This window comes from Oreochromis aureus, linkage group 9, assembly GCF_013358895.1.
Source record: "Oreochromis aureus strain Israel breed Guangdong linkage group 9, ZZ_aureus, whole genome shotgun sequence".
In the NCBI taxonomy this organism is placed as follows: domain Eukaryota; kingdom Metazoa; phylum Chordata; class Actinopteri; order Cichliformes; family Cichlidae; genus Oreochromis; species Oreochromis aureus.
In genome coordinates, this window is record NC_052950.1 from 35,767,079 (window position 1) to 35,776,568 (window position 9,490).

Consider the following 9,490-nt stretch of genomic DNA (forward strand, 5'->3'; position numbering starts at 1 on the left):
GTTGAATGAGAAATTTAAAATGAAGGATCTTGGTGAGCTCAAACACTTCTTGGGTATTGACTGTATACAAGAGAACCATGAGATAAGACTAAACCAGACACGGTACGTCACAAAAGTCCTGGAAAAGTTCAAAATGTCTGACTGTAAGCCACGTTCTACTCCTTGTGAACTCAAAAATGACTTTGATGCACATGGTGAATCAGTTGATTCAGGAAAATATAGAGAATTGGCGGGCAGTTTGATTTACTTAATGACATGTACAAGACCAGATTTGAGTTGGGTAGTGAGTAAACGGTCACAATCTCTGTCTGAGCCAAAAGAGCATCATTGGACAGCAGCAAAACATGTGTTACGTTACCTTAAGGGGACACTAAACAAAGAGCTGTGCTATAAAAGGACAGAAGGAAACTTAAATCTTATAGCATACAGCGATGCAGATTGGGCCACAGATTTGAGTGATAGGAGAAGTACAACGGGTTATTGTTTTGTACTATCCAAAAATGGGCAAGTCATTTGCTGGAAAACCAGGAAGCAAGCTACAGTAGCTTTGTCAACGTGCGAGGCAGAGTACATGGCGATGACCGCCACAGTACAAGAAAGCTTATACCTCTCACAGCTACTTAATGGCATGGACATGAAAAGGCACTATTCACCAGTTACCGTTCTTGCAGACAATCAAGGTGCAATTGCATTGTCCAAAAATCCTATAAACCGTCAAAGATGTAAACACATTGATGTCAAGTATCATTTTATTAGGTCTGCTATAACTGAGAAGGAAGTACAAGTTAAATATTGTGCAACAGAAGACATGGTAGCAGACATCATGACTAAGTCTGTAAGTAAAGTGAAAATAGATAAGTTTACGCATATTTTGTTTGGAACATAAATGTTAATCTGTGAATGTTATGTAAATATGTATATCATGTAAATGTGTAATGTACAGTGTTAAGAGCAAGTGGGGGTGTTGCCCTATCATATATGTATGTGCTCTTAATCTGAAAGGTATAAATACGGAAGTGTGTGTTCAATAAATGATGGCGCAGAAGAGGGCGTGTGCCTCTGATGTAAAACTCTAACAACGTGTATGTGGTTTATTCCTCCATGAGAAGTGCGAGTTACCACGGTATTTCTGCCCTAGAGAATGGAACCTACAACACGCATGGATACCGTGGAAGACTTGCAAGTGGATCGCAAAGGTTGGGACAGAGTCTTTCTTAAATAAATTTGCCGTTAGTAATTTCATAATTCTAGGAATCGTCTAGTTTGCTTACACTGATCATGTTGCCACTTTTTTGCGTTACAACAACATTCGTTCTTATTTAAATTTTTTTTTTCATCGTGCTCCATGGCAGAGGAACACACAGCTATGTTTTTTTCTGGCCCTGGTTTAAGTAAGAGAGCTGGATTAAGGGCTTCTGTGGGCGAGAAGAAAAAAAACCCAACACATTTTGCATTAGAATATGATTTATTGTTGGCGTCAGAGATGCAAAATAACGAAGTACAAATACTTCAATACTGTACTTAAGTAGAATTTTCTGGTATCTTCACTTTACTGCTGTACTTTTTTGTGCCTACTTTATACTTCTTTATACTTCTACTTCTCACATTTTAGCACGCGTATCTGTACTTTGTAATCCGTACATTTTTAAATCAGTCCCCCGCCGGCGTGCTTCGGACGCAAGTTTGCTTCAAAATTTTGTACATAAATTATATTTTAGAGCCGAATAAAGGTATAAGTCAATACTTATACCTTTATTCGATTATTTTTAAACAGAGGTGTCTAAACTGTAGTAAGGACTATGTGTACTTTGACACCTCTGGTTAGCGTCAACACTGTAAATTTCGTCACAAAGAGATTTATATATTTATCAATACTTCTATTCGTTATTCTATTCTGTACTGCATTTTGTCGCCCAGATTTTAGTTAGCCTCTGTTCAATTGACTGTTATATGTCAATAGAATCATATTTCACAAATTAAAGTGTCTTGTAAATTATGGGTTTTTTTTTTTTCAAGAATTTTCTTCCCAAATCTCTTACATGCTAACTGTAACGTGTTATTTCTGCTAAAACCTGAACTTAAATGTGTATATGGTGTTTATCTGTTTTTCTCTCTGTTTTAGATGCACATATCAATCTGGCATTCAGGCTTAAAGCCAGAATTGCAGGAATGCAACACGTGTTGCAGGGGGACTCTTTCACTGCCCTCTGTGCCCCACTTTCAGCCCTACTGTCAGGGCAAAGATTGAGGAGCATCTAAATGTGCATATAAAAAATCCTTTGCCTTTCAAAGGTATGTTTGTATTAAATATACTTTATAGTTATGAATATGCACTTTTTTCAGCACTTCTGCAGTATCTTTGTTGACTTAAAAGTTGCTGTTCACATTGTACAGTTCAGCGCATTCATCAGCGAGAGAAAAAAGTGTGTTTTCCTTCAATATTTTTTTTCCTGTTCACCATATTTCTTGACAGCTTTTGTGATCCACACCATTTTGCTTTCATTATTGAGGATCGCTTGGATATTTTTGTTAATATGTACAATCTGATTGTTAGATAAACTGATTGCATTCAATACAACTACATTTAAATTACATGTTGTTGTTTTTTTTTTTCTTTTTTCTCTCTCTTACAGACAAAATGATATGCCGGTGCACTTTCACTGCCCTGTCTGTAACATGACAGTCATACAGCGTGGGGATATGGCAAGGCAATTTTTCTCATGTCAGCGTTTAGGACTGCTCCCCGCTGAACTCTCCGTGGAGCCCCATCTCCCTCTCGATGTCTTGTCTCCAGCGTCTAAACCATTTTCTGAATCTTCAGTAGAACATTCATGTGCTCTACCCTCTGTGCTAAATGAAACTGTGGCTTGTGGAAAGTCCATGAAAATGAAATGCCTTCACTTAGTCTTCTTAAAAAAAAAACAACTTCAAGGCTCACATGATGAGGAGGCATTCAAACAGATCAACAGATGTTTGCCTGACCTGTCATCTGCAGTGTTTTTGTGTAGAGGGACTTCTTCCTCTTTGTTTTTCAGTTTGCAGAGGACATGGAGCTCTTTTTAAAAGCTTGTGCTGATCAGCAGGGACTACGGGTCAATGCGATGTTTAACATTTAATGGACAGATGAAGGCCCTGGCCGTATTTGTGTTTTTTATGTGTTGTTGTTTGTTTTTCAGTGTACAGAATTCCAGTTAAAGTTATTATAAAATGTTCACTTGTTTCCATATCCATACTTATAGTAAAAAATTTAAGTGTAAATATAACAGCATTGTTTATACTTGTAACTTCAGAGTAAAAAGCTTATTGTTGATATTAACATTAATGTATTACCCTGTAATCAATAATATTTGTATACATTTTACGTATTAACCCTCTGATCTCTATCCTGTCCATTTGTGGCCACTTCACTTTTTTTTGACTACCACACTGCAGTGGACCAAAAGAATGACACAGGTTTGATCTTAAGGATCTAATACTTGTGTGTGTTTGTGCATGACATTGCCACACAAATATGTATTTGCAAGATAGACTGAAATAAATTATGACGCATCAAATATTACACAGGCTGCAGTGAATTTCTGTTGATACGGGCTATTGAGCTTTGAGTTTCCCAGTCAAACTTAGCTTTGAAGCACCTGCTAAAAACACTTTTACTCTTGTACATTTCATAACAAGACACCATAGCCAAAATATTAACTCTCAAAAAAAAATTCAAAGCTGCAGCACAAACAGCAACAAACACTGTTAGTAAATGTGTCCTGGAGTTTATGCAGGTGCAGAAAGTGCTGCTGCTGTAAGTAAGCCTAACAGCTTCCAGATCACTTATTTTTCTGGAAAGATGGCAAGAAGGGCATCACTGCTCATCTCTACAATCTCTACAGTCTTGGAATACAAGCCTTTGTCCCATGAAACTACTTCACAGTAGTAGGAGTCCACAAAAACCTATAAAGAGAGTGATCCTGGAAGAAATGGGGCGCACACTAGTGACCTCAACAATTGCAAGACAGCCTTTTCCCCGATGCTCAGATGAAAAAAAAAAAAGGAAGTTTCATGAAAACATTAGGACTTTATCACCGTTTTATCTGAAAAGTTACTGGTAATATATAACCTAACTGGCTATAAAGAGTAAAAAATTTAGATACAATTTTGATTTTGATGAAAAGGACTGGTGCTAATTTAAAGAGTCAAGTTGGTAAAAGTAGATAAATGTTTTAATAAATATACATTTTATAGCATTTTGTGAACATACACAAAAAGTGGCCATTTTTGGCAACGAACAAGCTGAGAGAGTTTTATATTTTTTGCTCTCCTTGAACAAAAATAACAGTTCATAATAATCAATGTTGATGTTAATCAATTAGATGTCCCAGACTCTACTATTAATAATACAGCAGTCCCTCGTTTATCGCAGGAGTTACGTTCTAAAAATAACTCGCGGTAGGTGAAATCCGCGAAGCAGCCAACTTTATTTTTTACAATTATTATAGATGTTAAGACTGTAAAACCCCTCACTACATGCTTTATACACTTTTCTCAGACAGGCATGAACATTTTCACACTTTTCTCTTTTGTTCAAACACTCTTAGAGTTCAAACCTTCGTAGAAACATAAGTCCAGTATTAGGGAATGAAACGTATCGTCGGCATTGTTGTGTTTGTTTGGGAGAAAACTTACAAACATACAGTGCAGCACTTCAGGGTTACACTGCTAGCGATCGAAGATTTATATAAATTCGACAAGCTAAACGCATTCTTTACTGTACAGCAGCGGTCCGCAACCTTTTTTGCACCACGGACCAGTTTAGTGTCAGACAATATTTTCACGGACCGGCCTTTAAGGTGTCGCGGATAAATACAACAAAATAAAATGATACAGACAAAGAAAAAAATGGTGGTATTTTGTAAATATAATAATAAACGTGAATTCAGCTGTGCGCCAACAACAATGAGAGTAACATCCTCCTCTCTGCTTCTTAATGCTCTCTGGTCGCTATGGTAACGCGTAAATAGTTCTTTCAAAATAAGACACACAACTACAACCATACATTTCACACCGGAGCCTCAACTCTCGCGGCCCGGTACCAAACGACTCACGGACCGGTACCAGTCCGTGGGCCTGTTGGGGACCGCTGCTGTACAGGAGACACGGGACTAGATTGATTGACAATGGTCTACAGCAATCAGAACGCACAACACGATGTGCTGTAAAAAATAAAATAAAAATCAGCGAAACAGCGAGTGTCGCGAAAGGTGCACCGCGTTATAGCGAGGGACCACTGTACAATAATTTCCAGTAACACTGCTGATATTTGAGATGGTGAGTTTTGAGGTTGTCTTCAAACAAATGCATTGTACCAGAAAAGGGTGTTTGAAGGATTAAAAATGTAAAAAGTAATGACTATTTTATACTTATGAAAAAACCTTTATGCAGAAAAAGTAGCAAAGATACAAATACAAAAAACATAACACATGGACACTTTTGGCCACGAACAAGCTAAGGGGATGGTGATTTTTTTTAACAAACCCAGAGTGTTGAAAAAACACTTAGAACCATTTTTATTTCTCAGCAGCATCAATAGTAACAAAAATGCAATTTAGTTTTCGCTGTCAAAGTCGATTTAACTGAATTTACGTGTTTCCGGTTACTGTGGAGGTCACGTGTTTCCGGTTACTGTGGCGGTCACGTGTTTCCGGTTAGTGTGGAGGTCGCAATATGGCGCTCCCCAGTGGCTGCAGCCAGGTGCTCTTGGGATTCTCTGGCTGGCTGGAGCAGCATCTAATAACCAACTCGCAAAATAAAACAAAAAAAAAAAACCACACACACAAAACAACAAACATGAAAACACCAGACATTATGATACAGATTTATAATTTGCACGGATGTTTTTTCGAAATTCTATACGCGAAAAGTGAGCGCGAGAGCCCTCGGTGTGCCTGCTCGCTGCTGAAGTCAAAGTAAACTTTATTGTCATCTCTGCTACATTCCAGTATACAGAGAGACGAGACGACGAGGCTCCAGTTACAGCAGTGCAAGTAAACAAACAATAAATATAAGAAGAGTAAGAAAATAAATCTGTACTTTAGGACTAGGGGTATAGAGATCAATAACAATTTAAAATGTATAATTTACAGTTTGATGATTTAAAGTCTCGCACACAACCTGTCGAAAGGGGAGGGGGGCTGCTGCTTCCAAATAGTGCACATTTCATTCATAATGATGTAAATCCAAGCCCATTATGTATTCATGATTTGAATCCTGAGTTGTGTGAAATCCCAGAAATACACCTTAGACAAAATGAATCTGAACTAAGGTGTAGGTCTATTAGGTTATGTTGTGCTGATCCTCGGGTTGGGGGATGGGTGTTCATACTGGAGTGCAAAATTAAAACCAATGGAAGATGGACAAGAAAAGTTCAAAGCCATCAGGTGCTCATTTTAGAAAAAAGAGAAAAGAGGAAGAGAAACGAGTAAAAGATACAGGTAAGCAGATGTGTCATTGGATAATGGCAGGTCATCCTGAAACAATCAGAATCAGAATACTTTATTCTGCGGCAGAGGGAGTGTTCGCCCGGGGCGCCAAACAGGTTAGGACCGCCACTGGTCGTGTACAGTAAATGTTTGCAGTTCAAAGAAACTTGCAGTCTGGCACATGCTTTACTGTCAACAGAGTCACAGAGATGTAGACAGATTTTGATCTGACCTGAAAATAAGTGGTCCGTTTTATATTGACCACAGGATGACAGTAGCTCTGAGGTTAAGGACACAAAATAGCAAACTTACATCTAACAGTGATTTCATTTTTTGGATGAACATATACAAAATAAATGACTTTCCTCTGAGGTTTGACAGCAACTTTTTGAATGAGGAAAGGGATCAGAGCATGGGTCAGCTGGTTCAGGTGCAGCTGGAGGGGAGGAGTCAAAGAGAAACTCAGAATTTAGTAAAGTAAACCTGTCAGCACTCAGGTTTAATTCACAGGTTCTGTTACCCAAGTAACTGACTCATGCCAGGGTTAATAAACTCAGAGAGAAGAAACAGCTGGGTTACAACAGGAGCCAGCAGTCAAGATAATCAAGTTAGAAACAAGATAAAAGTGAGACAAGACAACAGCTGAAAATTTCCTCAAAATTTTCAGCTGTTGTCTGTTTTATGGATCCTTTAGAAACTCGAAACCTGGGACTCAAGTGGAGAATGAAACATAAGTTATAATACTTGCAGTACTATACACAACAGGAGAGACAATTCAGTGACAAACAGCAACAACAGTAAAGTGTAAAAAAAACTTTATTGTGTAAAACCTAATAGTTTTTAGGAAGCAGACATTATGAAATTAGGGTTAGGGGGGTTAGTGTTTAAATTACCACACTTGGTTCATTAACTTCTGACAATCTGGAAAATAATTTATTGATTCTGCAAGAATAATAAAACAGAAAAAAAACTTCATTTTAAATTAAATTCATATTTAAAACTGATAATCTTCTACATTTTCTGATCAGATATATATCTCTTTAGAGCCATGAGTTCAGCTTCCCTTTTCATACAACTGTATGTGTCCTGTAGACTCATTTCTTAATACAGAACAAGCCTGATGATATAATAATCTCTTTGAAACTAAAACTGTGAAACATAAACCTGCTGGAGAACATCAGAGTCTTATTGTTGTAAATGATGAGAACGAATGAGGATTTTTAACCGTTCCGAATCTTGTCCTGATACAAGACTGCCCTCTAGAGCCCATACACGCTACATGCACTTTTTATATATGCAAATCATTTGCAAAAATGAATAAACAAATAAAAAGACTAAACATATATGCCGAATGGATTGAAATAAGAAACCTCTCATTGATAATTGATATAATTTCTCTAATAGTGTCAGGTTTCATGAGCGACATAAACAGAGGGCGTGTCTGAAGACACTACGGGAGCTGATCGTCATTTACACGATAAAAAATGAAAACAGAGAATGAAACTTTGGCTCTGTCCTGATCAGGAGCAGAGACTGTCTGAGCGAAGGTGAAATGCAGCAATGAGGCATGTCAGTCTGTTAAAAACAGTCTGTTTACAGTTTACAGCCTGTTTTAATTTCGCTGAATGTGTTTATAATTTTACATCTGTGCATAATGCTTGAATATAACTAAACATCTGAGCTAACTTTCTGTCTTAACTGATGTGTGTGTTTTGACTGAGTATTTGCAAGTGCTGATGTTTCCATAGTGAAGTTTTTACTGATGCACCAGGAGCCAGAATGTACATTTGAAAATTCAGTGTTCAGACATTTTTCCGTACATCAGCATTAAGTAAATATTATCTATACCAGGACTACCAATAAAATATGACTTTAAATATCCCAAAACAAAATAAATTTTCTAGACTTATAGTTTCAGAGTCTCTCCAACTCCCTACACTTTTTTAATGAAACCCAACCCACATTTTATCGAAATAAAAGAAATAGATGCATAGTTTTTTTTTTAACTAATTATGTTAAAAATACATTTCTTGCATAATAGTAACCAATAATCAAATTAAGATACTATTAAAATAAATACAACAATAAAATAACCAGCAAATACAAAAAATAAAATAAATAAATATATTTAAATGTCTATTTAAACAAGATAGGAGGTTGATTAAAAATCTGCTGACAAATCAGGTTTTTGGAACATGTCATCATGATAGGAAGATTCCTGAGATCGTGGTAAACAGATAGTAGGAGTGTCCTGAGTTTTTAAAGAATGTTTAAAGTTTCCACCTTTCATGGTTTAGAAAAAAGAAGAAGAAGAAAACAACCAAAAAACAATTCTAAGAGATCTAACAAATCTATTCAAGAGAATTTATTTACAAAGCTAATGAAAACAAAAAACATGTGAAGCTGTAACTGAAGAACTGCATAGAATGTTTGTGTCTGTGTCTCGGAAGGAATGCGACTCTTTGTTCTGTAGCATGCAGTCAAACAGGTCTGACACTGAGAACAAAACATGCTTGACAGGAGCTTTTACAGTTTTGCCCATGTGCAGTGATATTGAAGCCATATAAACAGGTTTAGATCCCAATAATTTTGATAATTTTTGTCCTATCTCCAATTTACCATTTGTATCAAAAATTCTCGAAAAGATAGTTGCCACACAACTTCACTTATACTTAAGTAATAATAATTTGTATGAATAGTTCCAGTCTTGTTTTCGCTCCTTCCATAGCACTGAAACAGTGCTTATAAAAATAACCAGGTCTCTTTTGAAAATGAGATTTTTAATCTCAATGAGATTTTTTACATGGATAAATAAAAGACTAATAAACCAACGATCGTCTCATGGCAGCTGACTCTGGTTTACTCTCCATTCTTATTCTTCTTGATCTGACTGCCGCTTTTGATGCCATTTCTCACTCAGTTCTCCTCAGTAGGTTAGCCTCCATCGATCTCTCCCATATTCCACTAGCCTGGTTTAAATCCTACTTGTCTGATCGCACTCAGTTTATTCGACTTCTCAGCCC

At 36.9% G+C, this 9,490-nt stretch overlaps 1 long non-coding RNA gene across 1 annotated transcript; it reads left to right on the plus strand.

Annotated features, from left to right (window-relative positions):
- Positions 1 to 913: 913 nt before the first annotated feature.
- LOC120442009 lies at positions 914 to 3,559 on the plus strand. Its single transcript, XR_005614458.1, has 3 exons — positions 914 to 1,196; positions 2,123 to 2,292; positions 2,634 to 3,559. It is a non-coding gene; the product is annotated as an uncharacterized LOC120442009 (long non-coding RNA).
- Positions 3,560 to 9,490: the final 5,931 nt, after the last annotated feature.